The 15,549-nt window shown below is 40.6% G+C and overlaps 1 protein-coding gene across 5 annotated transcripts in view; it reads right to left on the bottom strand.

The window, feature by feature from the left end:
- The window catches only part of IL15 (interleukin 15), an 88,751-nt gene that overhangs the window by 42,081 nt on the left and 31,121 nt on the right, over positions 1 to 15,549 (bottom strand). The gene's annotated exons all lie outside the window — the stretch shown is intronic.

Here is a 15,549-nt window from a genome sequence, read left to right as displayed (position 1 = left end):
CGAGTGCACTGCCGCAGTGTGAAAGCATTCATTGATTTTAATGGATATAGGTTTTCATGAGATTTTCATATGCATTTTTTAGCGTGAAATTTCCTGTTGTGTCTCTGGGGAAAAAAAGTGCAAGGAACAGCCACAAAAACTCTATCCAAACCTACATGGCTCAGGTAAGACGTAGGGCCCTTTTGGACTTTTGTGTTGTGGTAATGTGCGCAATACTGCAAAATGCAGTAAAGTTCATAACATGCATTGCAGTGCCCTTTATTTTGAAAGGCACCCCAATGCACAAGGGCAACACACAAGACCATTATTTTCAATAGACTGACTAAATGCAACATACGTTAATGTGCAACATAATGATTGTTAACCCACCCAAATGTAAATGAACCCTTATAATTACATTTTTTTAGACTTGTGAAATGCAACATTCAATGACTTGTGACCAATAGCACCCAGAACCCATTTCTTTCACACTATTTTTATTGAATATAGTGAAACTCACTAAAAGTGGCGAGGTCAGTGGTGAAAAGTGGATTGAGAATGATAACATACATATCACAGATAAAACGGTCCTTTATAATGTTATTAACTACCAACATAGGCAAAGGTTAACCAGGTTGGGAAATGTCGGTACCTTATCGGTATATAGATAAGTAATGAACCTTAAAATTCCTAATGTTCAAAAGCCTAGAAGTACGTTAATCAAGTAATATTGCAAAAACCATCACATAGCAAAGATTATGCAATACCTGCGATTGACCTATAGAAGTACATAAAAAGGGAGCCAGGGGTCCTCTCGAGGACCTTCCAAAAATGTGACCAGAGAACGATTGATAGACTCCGCTTACTGGCGCCTGGTGGTAAATGACCAAAAGTAAGAAATAAAGAAGAAAGACTAAAGAAAGAAAAGAATTAAAGGGAGAATAAGAGTCAAAGACCAAAGACAAAAGGGAGTCACAAAGAAGAAAGTGAGCCCTGCCCCAGAGAATCCAAGGCCAGCATCGGTGGGCACGTCAGATTTTACAAAAATTTGTCCCTAGTGTCCGCAAGTATCGCCGTAAGCTTCTAGTTTGTCAACGTACCATGCACCCGTCGCTTCACCTCCTCAAACGAGAGGAGAGGTGTTTTCCACGCCTTCGCAATGATTTGTTTAGTAGCCATAAAGATGTGTGTTGCCAAGACTTGCTCTTGTTTCATTAACTCCAAAACACACTTATGAAGTAGGGCTTCCCACGGGTCCTTACGTATATTAGAATGAAAGAGTATATTGACCAAAGTGTACACTTGAATCCATAACCTTTTAAATTTGGGGCATGCCCAGCATACGTGCTTCATGTCGCCGTGCATAGAACAGCCCCTAAAAGACAACGCTGGGTACGTAGGAAGATATTTTGCAATTCTCCCTGGGGTGTAATACCATCTAGACATGACTTTAAATAAATTCTCTAGGGCTATAACATTGTGGGAGGAGCAGAAAGGGGCCTCCCACATTTTGGGCCAGTCCTCAGGGGATTGAAGGGCACCAAAAATCTGACTCCCATTGTGCACAGTAAGAGGGGGCTGAAGTGTTAGAGGCACCCAGAGAAGAGGAGTAAAGTATTGAGACTAAGCCCTGAGTAGTTGGATGAGTACGGCACCTGGTTTTGAATGCAGTTGATGGTCAGGAAATATCATAATTTCTAATCAGGAAGTCCAGGAAAAGATGAATTTGGATATAGCGGTATGGTCAGGAGCCTCATAAGTCTCCTGAAGTTGCTGGAAGGTGTACACATGAGGAGAGAGCGGACCGTTGTCAAGCCTTTGGAGCGCCACCACTGAAAGTTTTGGAGGTCATCCAGCCCTGGAGGAAACCATGAGCAGTTGAAGATTTCCAGAAAGGGTAGGTGAGGTTAAAGTAGCCCTGCAGAATATTTAACCGAGTCCCATATTATGAGGGAATGAGACAAAATAGGGTTTAAAGGCTTAGGACGAAATTGGGCAGGCAGCCATTAAAGTGATGATAATGGGACGGGGTCCACATCCACTAGATCAATATATGTCCAAGAGGAGCTGACCCTCAATAATTGTATCAAGGGTGCAATGAAATCTGCGTAGCTTTATAGTAGTGCATAAAGTTTGTGACTCCCAAACTACTTGCACGCTTCTGTTTGTACAACACTGCCTGATTTTATCTCAACCTTGTTGATTCCCAGGTAAATTTAAGGATGTGAAGTTGCAAATAACATAGGACATGTGAGTGGATTAGAACAGGTAGGATTCGAAAGGCGTACAGAAGTTTTGGGAGCAGGGTCATCTTGACCGCGTGGATGCGGCCCATTGAAGAAATCATAGACTTATTCCACGATTCCAATAAACAGGTGAGTGATCTAATAAGGGAGGGGTAATTGGCCATATACAGTATCTCACAGAAGTGAGTACACCCCACACATTTTTGTAAATATTTTATTATATCTTTTCATGTGACAACACTGAAGAAATTACACTTTGCTACAATGAAAAGTAGTGAGTATATAGCTTGTATAACAGTGTGGAGAAAGAAAATTTACAGGGGAAGGATTCCCACTGAGAAGAGACACAGGCGGACCATGCTGCTTAATAAGGGATACATTTTATTAGAAAAATATGTTTAATACAAAAAGGGGCCAAGACCAGTTACCCACCACCAACACCAAGATCATGTTAAAAATAGACAACGTTGTCTATTTAAAAGCAGCTGCATCACGCTTCAACCATGCATGCACACACCTATAACAAGGCTATTGTTAATTGGAGTAGATATTTATGGATCAGACTATTGATCTCAGTGACATGCACCATACGTAACAAAGTCCGTCCTGTCACTAGGTTTAATTAGAAACCATTTAACCACTTGCTTACTGGGCACTTAAACCCCCCTCCTGTCCAGACCAATTTTCAACTTTCAGCGCTGATGCATTTTGAATGACAATTGCGCGGTCATACAACACTGTATCCAAATGAATTTTTTATCAGTTTTTTCCCACAAATAAAGCTTTCTTTTGGTATTTGATCACCTCTGCGGTTTTTATTTTTTGTTAAAAAAATTTAAAAAAAAAAACAAATTTAAAATTTTTTTTTTTTTTTATATATTTTGTTATAAAATTTTGCAAACAGGCAATTTTTCTCCTTCATTTATGTACGCTGATGAGGCGGCACTGATGGGCACCGATAGGTGGCAGTGATGGGCACTGATGGGTGGCAATAATGGGCACTGATCGGTTACACTGATAGGCAGCACTACTAGGTGGCACTGATTGGCACCACTGGTGGGCATTGATAGGTGGCATTTGTGGGCATTGATAGGTGGCACTCATGGGCATTCATAGGTGGCACTGGTGGGCACTGTGGGCACTGGCAGGTGGCACTGGCAGGGGGTACTGGTGGGCACAGATGAGGCATAATTGCCTCTTCCTCTTCGGGACAGATGTCCCTTGCAGATAAGCCGGTGATCGGCTTACTTTTCTCCTCACGCTGTCAGCGATTATCAAGCTTTTGTTTATGCTGTCAACGATTACCGAGCTTTTGTTTACGTCATGTGATCAGCTGTCATTGGCTGACAGCTGATCATGTGGTAAGGGGCCGGGACCGATTGGTGATCACCCAAGTCTCAGTGACTCGGTGATCACAGCGCGCGCCTGCGTGTGCACAGGGGAGGCCGTCATATGAAAATTCAGGTCCGCGCTGTGGCCATCATTAAGCTATAGCGCAGACGGCAAGTGGTTAAACAAAAAGACCCCTGTTAAAGGGTGGTTGATTGAGTTAGGTTGCTAGTCCCACAGAGACAGCTTTAATTAGGATTGTAGCAAAACATAGCTGCCAGTGTGGAGAGATGATTATAATCCACAGTTAGTGTCCAGTCCAGAGGCACAGATATACAGTTTCCCAGAGTGAAATGGCATGTATTCACAAGGTCTAACTGTTGGAAAAACAATAGCTCAATGACGCTGTTATGAAGCTGGCTAATACTGGCTGAGAGGTAACAAACAGCAGGAGGCAAAGTAAAAGGAGGCAATTAAAAGGACTTATGGTCCGCTCACCCGACCATTCATGGAGCGATATAATCACAGTCCTGTACTATCTTTCTCCGGTCCGGGGGGCTGTATGTGCCATCCTGTATGTTCCGTTTGTTGAGCGGGGTCCGTGGGGCTCCAATGAGCAGTTTGCTATCAGCAACTGTGTAAGGGTCGGGTCCTCTGGGCCACCGTCCACTTGTCTCAGCCGAGATAGTCACCGCTGGCTTCAGGCAATCATCTGCGTATGCACAAGCATGATGAGATACGTCATGCACGACGCATAGAGAGTCTCTGTTGTGATGCCAAATCCGACATGTTTCACCAGGACAGGCCTCGCAATGGTTGACCAAAGAAGTTGAGTGCACATGGTCAGAGTCATATCCAGAGGTTGTCTTTAGGAAAATAGACATATGAGTGCTGCCAGTATTGCTGCAGAGGTTGAAGAGGTGGGGGGTCAGCCTGTCAGTACTCAGATCATACGCTGCACACTGCATCAAAATGGTCTGCATGGCTGTCGTCCCAGAAGGAAGCCTCTTCTAAAGATGATGCACAAGAAAGCCCACAAATAGTTTGCTGAAGACAAACAGACTAAGGACACAGATTACTGAAACCATGTCTTGTGGTCTGATGAGACCAAGATAAATTTATTTGGTTCAGATGGTGTCAAGCGTGTGTGGTGGCAACCAGGTGAGGAGTACAAAGACAAGTGTGTCTTGCCTACAGTCAAGCATGGTGATGGGAGTGTCATGGTCTGGGGCTGCATGGGTGCTGCTGGCAATGGGGAGCTACAGGTCATTGAGGGAACCACGAATGCCAACATGTACTGTGACATACTGAAGTAGATGTGTAAAAAAATACTGCGCTAACACAAAACAAATAAATAAAAATTAGCAGCAACCATCAAGTGTTATACGACACCAATCAGAATAGTAAAAATGAATATAGTCGCGCTAGTGAAAATAAAGTGGAAACTGTAAACATTAAATATTATTGACATAAATATCTCAATATTAGATACAAGGTTGTGCACCTTTACATCAAAAAGAGCGTGCCAACGTAAATTAGAAAAAAGTCCATAACCAAACAAGCATGGAAGTGAAATAGTGAAATATTACATGAAAAAAGTCCACTTGCATCAGTTTTAGCAAATCTCATAATCTTTGCTGGAAGGGTGATAACGCAGGAGAGGAATTGGGAGAAAGGAACAAAGTGTTGTCATCTTATAACAAGAAAATATCAAACAAGGACCATCATAACAAGGTTACCAGGGAGTACATCACTTTGCAGTGATCGATGCTGAGGATCCCCCTGGACGTTGAGACATTTGGTGCCTGCCTGTGAGATCCCGGGCTGGGGTACAGCCATCTGCTTAGCGTGGTCCCCTGTAACAAGGGACCATCGCTCCCTGGTAAGCGGCAGTGTTTGTCATAGGTGGAGGTCTCATCAACGCACTTGGCACCTTATGAATATTTGCATCACTCATCACTTTGAAATTCGTTTTCATCTTTTGGACTTTTTTCATTTAATATTTCACTATTTCACTTCCATGCTTGTTTGGTTATGGACTTTTTTCTAATTTACGTTGGCACGCTCTTTTTGATGTAAAGGTGCACAACCTTGTATCTAATATTGAGATATTTATGTCAATAATATTTAATGTTTACAGTTTCCACTTTATTTTCACTAGCGCGACTATATTAATTTTTACCATACCGAAGTAGAGCATGATCCCCTCCCTTCGGAGACTGGGCCGCAGGGCAGTATTCCAAAATGATAACGACCCCAAACACACCTCCAAGACAACCACTGCCTTGCTATAGAAGCTGAGGGTAAAGGTGAAGGACTGGCCAAGCATGTCTCCAGACTTAAACACTATTGAGCATCTGTGGGGCATCCTCAAACGGAAGGCGGAGGAGCGCAAGGTCTCTAACATCCACCAGCTCTGTGATGTCGACATGGAGGAGTGGAAGAGATATATAGGTAAATAACTCCCGCACTGTCAAAAAAAATTGAGAACTGGGGTACACTGCAGCAAGCACCTGGTAAACTTGACAGAAAAAAAAGGTGAATAGGTAAATAATGCGGTTGCGCTGTGTGAACGTTAATACAAAGAGTAGTGCAGTGAAACTGTCTAATTAATAAAGTGCCAAGTGGGGGATACCATAAAAAATGAATAAATAAATGAGTAAACAAAAGTAATTATAAATGGTGACTAATTGTAAAACATATGGCATAAATCATACAAATGTTGAACAAATGAAACAAAGTCCAATGTGCACAGCTGGATAAGCAATGAAGGGTGCAATCCAAATAAAATAAGTAAAAAATACGATTTAAGCGATGTGATCCTGAAAAATATACTGCGACAGTCTAAGCGGTTTTCCACATAGAAAGTAAATCCCTCCACCGTGAAACAGCAAACAAACGGTGTCTAACCAATCTTCTGTGATGACACCTGTGTATGTGCAAACCCCTCACCTTACTGCCGTAAGGTATACAGCATGTTTTAGTCAATCACAGGTGGCAGTCTTCAGATGTTCCCTCTTGATTTAATACATGAATCCTTCTCTAGTAGTCTCGATATGCGGAGTTCAAGCATAAAAGAAAAAAATGCCCATAGCATAATCCCTTTAAAAAAGGAGGTTTAGTGTGACAAACAAAAATAGATAGAGCAGGGCATGACGCCCAAAAGGGTCTTAGATGTAGAAATTTTATACCAGAATAACTTGTGGAAAGATAACTTAGAATCACCACCTCCATATCAATAAGTTCCCCCACGATGGAGCTTATATGCCTCCAAGAAGGGCAAACAGCCAAATTATGTTATTGTTCAAATTATGCATTTTGATGGTGTCACAATGATTGCAATTTTTTGGGAAAGAACTGCCAGCCATTTGTGCTTTTTTTGTCCCCTGACTAAATATAATGCATAGCCCAAGATATTTGTGTGAATTGACAATAAAATAAAATTTTTTTGGTGTCGCAATAATTATAAATAAACAAATATCATGCAAACAAGTCCCAAGTGAATCAGCCTCTTTACCTCTTCCTTTGTACCACTCAATGTGTTTTGTCACCTGGACACATGACTTCCTCATGCATGATATATGTTTATTTTATGATTATTGCTACCCGATTTTTCTTTTTAACTTTGGTTGTTAATGTAATAATAACAACATTTTTAGGAATGATATTGTGGACACCAAGACCACATTCACCCTAGTGCGATGCCTCCTGCATCTGCCATCGTGCTGCAATGTGTAACAATGGAAAGGACATTATTCTCTATGGTGCCTGTTTAGATCAATGCAACAGGGTGCAGTGCAATTTTTGAAAAAGGTGCAGGTGCTTCTTTTGGTACAGCAAAGTGCATTTGTGGCACCATAGACTTCAAAGGGAGCGCATGAAAAGTGCATGTACATGTGTTTTTTTTTATGCATTTTGTCAACCGGTCATAAATATGTGTGGGAAAAAGACATGCTCCAAAAACACCCTGAAAAATGCAGATTATGCAGCAGCACTAGCGTGAACCTAGGCATGTGTATGCAAAATACAGTAAACAGTGTTAGGGCAGACACCTTTGTTTGAGGATATGTTCACTAAAATAAGGGTCTTTGTCAATGCACAAAGCTTGCTTTTGATATCAATTTTAGATGCCAGAATTAATTTCAGATGCAATTTACTTGCATTTGACCTACTCCAGCTAGTTTTGCATTCCTATGTATGGAGAGAGAAGCATTTTTAAACAAACAATAGCCTTACAACACTGCCAAACACAGTAGTCTGCATCAATTTGATATGATTTGATGTGGTTGGTTGGTTCAGTATTAGAATAAAATATATGAATCAATGTTTTTATGGATGTTCATTATGTTATTATTGCCAGTAAACTTAAAAAGTGTAAGTCTGGGAAAAAAATAGTCCATCTCTGCAACACGTGCCAATTTCTGCAATGTTTTATCTTTTTAAGAATGCTGCAAGTACATAAAAATCCCATTGACCCTGGCAGAAATGCTTCTAAAGCTGATGCATTTATCCCAGCAAACTATTTGTTTAGTCTCAGCTTCTTTAGACCAATCATTACTAAATTCTCAAGGGCTTCCAGCCATCTGATCACCTGCACACTCAAGACTCACTTTTCATCCTTCTAGTAATGCCTACGGTATTTGGCTACCAGGGCCAATTAGCAGTTACATAAGTAGCGTGTCACCGTGAGTTCTCCTTTTATCTTATATACGTTTCTACATACACCAGTAGAACATACATTGTAGTTTGAAAATTTTGATTTGGATCATGTTTTCAATTTTCTAATGGTTAGTGGGGCCAAATCACCGGTCATTTTCAACCACAGTAATGAGAAAATTTTAAAGCGCTGCATGGAAAACTTTTCTTTTTTTTTTATCTGAATGACCAAAATTCTAACTATGAATATGATTTCCTTTTGGGAAAAATCATACATATTGTAATGTGCAGGTGCTAGACACAAACGAAACCTGTTTAATACATCTGGAATTCCATTCAGGTAGGTCTGGATGAAATCTGAAGGGATTTGAATGAAATTAGTTGACTCAATGTTGGAAAAATCAAAAAGGCTCTGATAAAATATATTTAGAATTCTGAACAAAAGTTAGAGCAAAATTCTACCGTTATTGATTTGATTTGGATTTCTCTTCTGTTCATTCACTTTCCATTTTGATCATTGGTAAAAAAAATTCAAACCTACCGACCAAAATGGATACATTCCGACTGACAGCTGTCACCACAATGCGTGGTTGAGATCTGTCCCTCGGAGTCAAATGTTGAGGCTGCAACGCAATTGTATTAACGTTTCTGACTTTTGTCATCAAGCCCAGATTCTTAAACAGATTTGTTGAGAAAGGTGATAGTGCAGTCACAAATGATGTGGAAATAAAGAAAGCCTTTAATTTAGACAGAAATTCCATGCTGTTGGATAAACCCCATCAAGATGGATGATATTAATCACTTCAACCCGGAAGGATTTACCCCCTTCCTGACCAGAGCATTTTTTGCGATTTGGCACAGTGTCGATTTAGCTGACAATTGCGCGCTCGTGCGACATTGTACCCAAACAAAATTGATGTCCTTTTTTCTCACAAATAGAGCTTTCTTTTGGTGGTATTTGATCACCTCTGTGGTTTTTATTTTTTGCGCTATAAACAAAAACTATGAACTCAAATCTTATTGGCCATTTGGCATGAATGTTGATTGGGACATTAATGATTTTATAAATACCGCTTAATTTTAATATTTTTAACTGTTATAATGTATCAGTATTTCCCAGAGAATTATATATTTAAATATATTATATGTGTTTAATTTGAATTATACTTATTAGTTTAAACTATTGAATAGATCAGATTATAATCCGGTCTGTTTTCCATGTATCTGTCTCTGTGAGTGATGTTCAGAGCGAGGCTTGGAATGCATTCCATTAATTCAGTTTAGTTCTGGCTGATTATCTGCCATTGGGACGGCTCCTAGTGGAGCCACGCAGATGTTTCAGCTGTGGATCATATGGAGGCTTGATCCGCAGGGTTCCTAATGCCGTTTAACCTTAGAAGGAGGTGTGCACCCGGAAGTGGTATGGAGGTGGTTGTGCAATTGATTGACATCTGGAGCTTTGCACTAGCCAAGCCTCGCTGTGGTCTAGTACTTATCACCATTAGTGGCCACATTGAGGCTTGGAACACATGCTGGATACTATGATGAGTATGGCTGCACAATAACATCTGGTGCTTGGCATTATCCAAGCCTCTCTGTGGTTTAGTATCTACTTTCATTGGTGGCCACATTGAGGCTTGGAGCACATGCCGGACACCATGTTGAGTATGGCCACATGTCAAAATGTTGCATACAGGTTTGTTTTATTATTATTGATTATTGAATGTGTATTATTGCGCAGTGCATGGACACAGACTCATACCCCAGTTGAAGTCCTTGTGGACAAAACGCGTCAGTTTGATGAGTTCTTTCCATGTCATTGCGCTTTCCTGAATTTTATGCTTTTGTGGTCACAGAGGAGAGATTTTTTACTAAATGCAAATACAGTCTAAATCAAATAAATCCGTAACCATACGGTTTTTCACTATGTGGAGGCTTTTTGTTGTTTTGTATGGATGCTGCAACCCATAAATCTACCAAACAGCTTTGTGGTGGAAAGAGGTCTTAACCATTTTTGGACATCACCATCTTGAGTCACATTTCCCACCTGCCTGGTCGGGGTTGCCTTAAGTGGCTCAGCTGAGGAGGAGGAATCGCACCACTTGATATCCAGAGCTGTGATATCGCATGCCTGATTTATGCTCCCTTCTGGTAAGCATATTTTAGCTTCTCCCCTGGGTGGTGGATATATGCACTGTGGTGACTCCTTTAGTCCTACACTCCTGGATTCCTTTCCATCAACATACATTAACCGCTTGCCGACCAGCTCATGCCGATATACGTCAGCAGAAGGGCACATACAGGCATATTTACGGTTCGCGGGCGCGCAAGCTCCGTGAGTGGCGTCTCACGGAGAGGAAGAATGGAGTGCTGATGTAAACAAGCATTTCCCCGTTCTGCCTAGTGACACTGACACTGATCACGGCTCCCTGTAATCGGGAGCGGTGATCAGTGTCATGTCACACATAGCCCAGCCCCCCCACAGTTAGAATCACTCCCTAGGACACACTTAACCCCTTCACTGCCCCCTAGTGGTTAACCCCTTCACTGCCAGTCACATTTACACAGTAATTAATGCATTTTTATCTCACTGATCGCTGTATAAATGTGAATGGTCCCAAAATAGCGCCAAAAGTCCAACCATAATGTTGCAGTCACGATAAAAGTCGCTGATCGCCGCCATTACTAGTAAAAAAAAAAAAAAATTAATAAAAATGCCATAAAACTATCCCCTATTTTGTAGACGCTATAACTTTTGCACAAACCAATCAATAAATGCTTATTGCGATTTTTTTAACCAAAAATATGTAGAAGAATACATATTGGCCTAAACTAAGGGAAAAAAATGTTTTTTATATATTGTTTGGGGATATTTATTATAGCAAAAAGTAAAAATGAACGCGTTTTTTTCAAAATTGTCGCAATTTTTTTGTTTATAGCGCAAAAAATAAAAACCGCAGAGGTGATCAAATACCACCAAAATAAAGCTCTATTTGTGGAGAAAAAAAAGAACGTCAATTTTGTTTGGGAGCCACGTCGCACGCCCGCGCATTTGTCAGTTAAAACGAAGCAGTGCCTAATCGCAAAAATTGCTCTGGTCTTTTGCCAGCCAAATGGTCCGGGACTTAAGTGGTTAAAAAAAAAACATCTTAAACACTGAGAGACTGTACAATTAATGTTGATACAATTTGCACAGTGCACTTTATTGAGTTCATTATTTAGATGATGATATTAGAGTTCAATCACATAGGGTAATCACTACTCACTTTGCATATCATGATATGTTGATATGTAAATATTTTTAGCGCTGCACCATTTCCACTATATTTACACATGCAATTTTTGTTAAGATTGTAGTACTGGCTGCTATTGTTTATTTATATGTATAGCGCAGTATTTTTAGTAATTTCTGGCCCATTGATAAAAATAAACTATTAACGCTTCGAATTCCCAAATCATTAATAAGTTACGGCATTTTTTTACACCTAAAACCTTTTTACAGTACATGTAAAGTATTGTAATTGTATGTAAAGTGTTCTCTGATTGAGCAAGGCGGATGTCATCACACCACCTCTCCACCTCTTCCAATCAGAAAACGCTTTGCATTCATTCAGTGGATGCAAAGCATTCTCTGAATGATGACCGTGTTTAGTGGCCACCTCCTGTGTCCACAATTCAGAAGGACAGCTGCTTGATTTCCAGCTTTCACGGGGGCATCGGGCAGGTATGGTATATACATAGTTACAGTGGTCCAAGTTGGTATATCCATATCCAGAATTCATCTTTAAAATGGCGCTAAAGGCAGAAGGTAAAAAACCTTCTATGTTCAGCTCTCCCCAAGCCCCACCTAAATACTTACCTGAGCTCAATCTCCATCCAGCGCTGGAGTGGAGGGGCCAAGCTGCGCTGGGTGTGTCAAAAGGCAAACTGAGCCCAGCTCAGAATAGAGCCCACACAAGCAATTTGCTATGGGGGGACTTGTAAGGAGGGAGGAGCCAGGAGTTCTGGCAGGGGACCCCAGAAGAAGAGGATCAGGGCTGCTCTTTGCAAAACTATTGCACAGAGCAGGTAAGTATTACATGTTTGTTATTTACTTTGCAATCAATCAGTTTAAGTCCACAAACAACACAAAGTAAACATTATACAGTGCCTTAAAAAAGTATTCATACCCCTTTAAATTTTCCACATTTTGTCATGTTACAACCAAAACTTAAATGTATTTTATTGGAATTTTATGTGATAGACCAACACAAAGTGGCACATAATTGTGAAGTGGAAGGAAAATGATAACTGGTTTTCAAAATGTTTTACAAATAAATATCTGAAAAGTATGGCATGCATTTGTATTCAGCCCTGATTACTGATATCCCTAACTAAAATATAGTGGAACAAATGGCCTTCAGTAGTCACCTAATTAGTAATTAGAGGCACCTGTGTGTAATTTAATCTCAGTATAAATATAGCTGTTCTGTGAAGTCCTCAGAGGTTTGTTATAGAACCTTAGTGAAGGAACAGCATCGTGAAGGCCAAGGAACACACCAGACAGGTCAGAGATAAAGTTGTAGAGAAGTTTAAAGCAGGGTTATAAAAAAATATCTATCCAAAGCTTTGAACATCTCACAGAGCACTGTTGAATCCATCATCCAAAAATGGAAAGTATGGCACAACTGTAAACCTACCAAGACATGGCCGTCCACCTAAACTGAAAGGCTGGGCAAGGAGAGCATTAATCAGAGAAGCAGCCAAGAGGCCCATGGTAACACTGGAGGAGCTGCAGAGATCCACAGCTCAGGTGGGAGAATTTGTCCACAGGAAAACTATTAGTTGTGCACTCCACAAATCTGGCCTTTATAGAAGAGTGGCAAGAAGAAAGCCATTGTTGAAAGAAAGCCATAAGAAGTCCCGTTTGCAGTTTGCGAGAACCCATGTGGGTGACACAGAAAACATGTGGAGGAAGGTGGTTTGCTCAGATGAGACCAAAATTTTACTTTTTGGCCTAAAAGCAAAACACTATTTGTGGCAGAAAACTAACACTACACATCACCCTGAACACACCATCCCCACCATGAAACATAGTAGTGGCAGCATCATGCTATGGGGATGCTTTTCTTCAGCAGGGACAGGGAAGCTGGTCAGAGTTGATGGGAAGGTGGATGGAGCCAAATACAGGACAATCTTAAAAGTAAACCTGTTAGAGTCTGCAAAAGACTTGAGACTGAGCAGAGGTTCACCTTCCAGCAGGACAACGACCCTAAGGGTACTTTCACACTGGGGTGGTGCCAGCATTAGCAGTAAAGCGCTGCTAGTTTTAGCGGTGCTTTACCAGTGTTATAGTGGTGCTTTTCAGCCGATAGTGGGGAGCCTTTAACCTCCACTAGTGGCCGAAGAAAGGGTTACAAGCACCCGTGTTGCGGCGCTGCTCATTCATTTCAATGGGCAGGGCGTTTAGGGAGTGGTGTATAAAAAAAAGTCCTGCAAGCTGCATCTTTGGGGCGGTGCGGGAGCGGTGTATACACTGCACCCGCACCACCCCAAAGATGCTGTTTACAGGACTTTTTCTCCCATCCTGCAAGCGCACCGCCCCAGTGTGAAAGCACTCAGGCTTTCACGCTGGGATGGCTTGAGAGGTGCTTTACAGGCCTTTACAAGCGCTATTTTTAGCGCTAAAACACTTGAAAAGTGCCCTAGTGTGAAAGTCTAAAAATACAGCCAGAGCTACAATGGAATGGTTTACATCAAAACATAAATGAATAACAAAAATTCCGCGCTTAGGAATATAGACAAAAAAGGGACTGCTGCCCCCCTTATAAGTGAAAATCACCGAAGTGAGATCCAGAAGGTTAAAATTATTCTAAGCAGGGGAATTGGCGCTGTCCGACTATATGTGTATGGGTGATAGTTCTTCCAAAATAACAAAATAACAAAGTGTAAATTTAACAAATGTGTCAGAGATATCAAGAGAATATTAATGTGCATATAAAATATTAATGTGCATATAAAAAATCTGTATAGTGGATGTGAATGAATCACCTATGAAGTATAATGAAAAAAATTGCAAAGTGCTCTAAAAACGCATGTAAAAAAATCCCATATGCAGTAAAAATTGATGTCTATATCTTAAAAGTGATCCCTATATATAAAAATAACTAGGGAACGGAAACCAATAAACAATGGTGAAAACAATTATGGTGATCCGCATGAGCAATTACTAAAACACATAAAAAGTGAAGACCTGAAGAATGGTAAAAAATGTGTATGAGAACCCCTGCCTATGTGCATTAGTAATCACAATAAAGGCAATCAATGCAAAACAATTCATATGTATATGAAAACAAAAAAACAAAAAGTGAATTAACAAAAAATTAATAAAAATTAAGTAAATTAATAAAAGAATTAAAAAAAAAAAATATATATATAAAATAATAGAAAAAAAGTCCACAAAGAGTCCTAAAAATGTGTCCCACTGGTGAAGGAAAAACGTAGTCACAGCCTTCAACTGTTGGTGTCCCGTCCTTCAATACACCCCCACTCGTGTGTACACTTACCGGACTGCCTAATCCCTGCAGGGGTAAAAGGCATATGCAGACAGTCCTGTGATGGCGGAACCGGGAAGTGATCCTCCGTCCAGGGGTGCTATATCCTGCTCCGGCGTGATGTTATCCCCAGTAACAGGTATCCACATGAAGTGAAAAGAAGGCGCCTCAGATGACGTCTTGATGACGAAACGCGTAAGACGTGGCCCCGTGATACGCACACGTCAGCACCTCTCTCTTCCAGATTGTGTTGGTTCCGGTTTCAGCTGTCGGGCAGTGGAACGCACGCCTTACCACGCTGCCCTTCGGCTGTGAGCCGGTCATCTGTACATTGTTTACAGTTCCAGTTTATGGATTGTACTTTTACCAGTTTTTACCATATGGATTTTCTAAATAAAAAGTTTCTACTTTTTATGGATTCACACTATGAAGTGTTCCTTCTTTTCACTTCATGTGGATACCTGTTACTGGGGATAACATCACGCCGGAGCAGGATATAGTGTACACACGAGTGGGGGTGTATTGAAGGACGGGACACCAACAGTTGAAGGCTGTGACTACCTTTTTCCTTCACCAGTGGGACACATTTTTAGGACTCTTTGTGGACTTTTTCTATCATTTTATATTTTTTTTAATTTTTTTTTTAATTAATTTATTAATTTACTTAATTTTTATTATTTTTTTGTTAATTCACTTTTTGTTTTTTTGTTTTCATATACATATGAATTGTTTTGCATTGATTGCCTTTATTGTGATTGCTAATGCACATAGGCAGGGGTTCTCATACACATTTTTTACCATTCTTC

This window comes from Aquarana catesbeiana, linkage group LG01 (assembly GCF_042186555.1).
Source record: "Aquarana catesbeiana isolate 2022-GZ linkage group LG01, ASM4218655v1, whole genome shotgun sequence".
Taxonomy (NCBI): Eukaryota; Metazoa; Chordata; class Amphibia; order Anura; family Ranidae; genus Aquarana; species Aquarana catesbeiana.
Note: the sequence above shows the minus strand (reverse complement) of the source record. Positions and strands in the feature narration are given on the sequence as shown.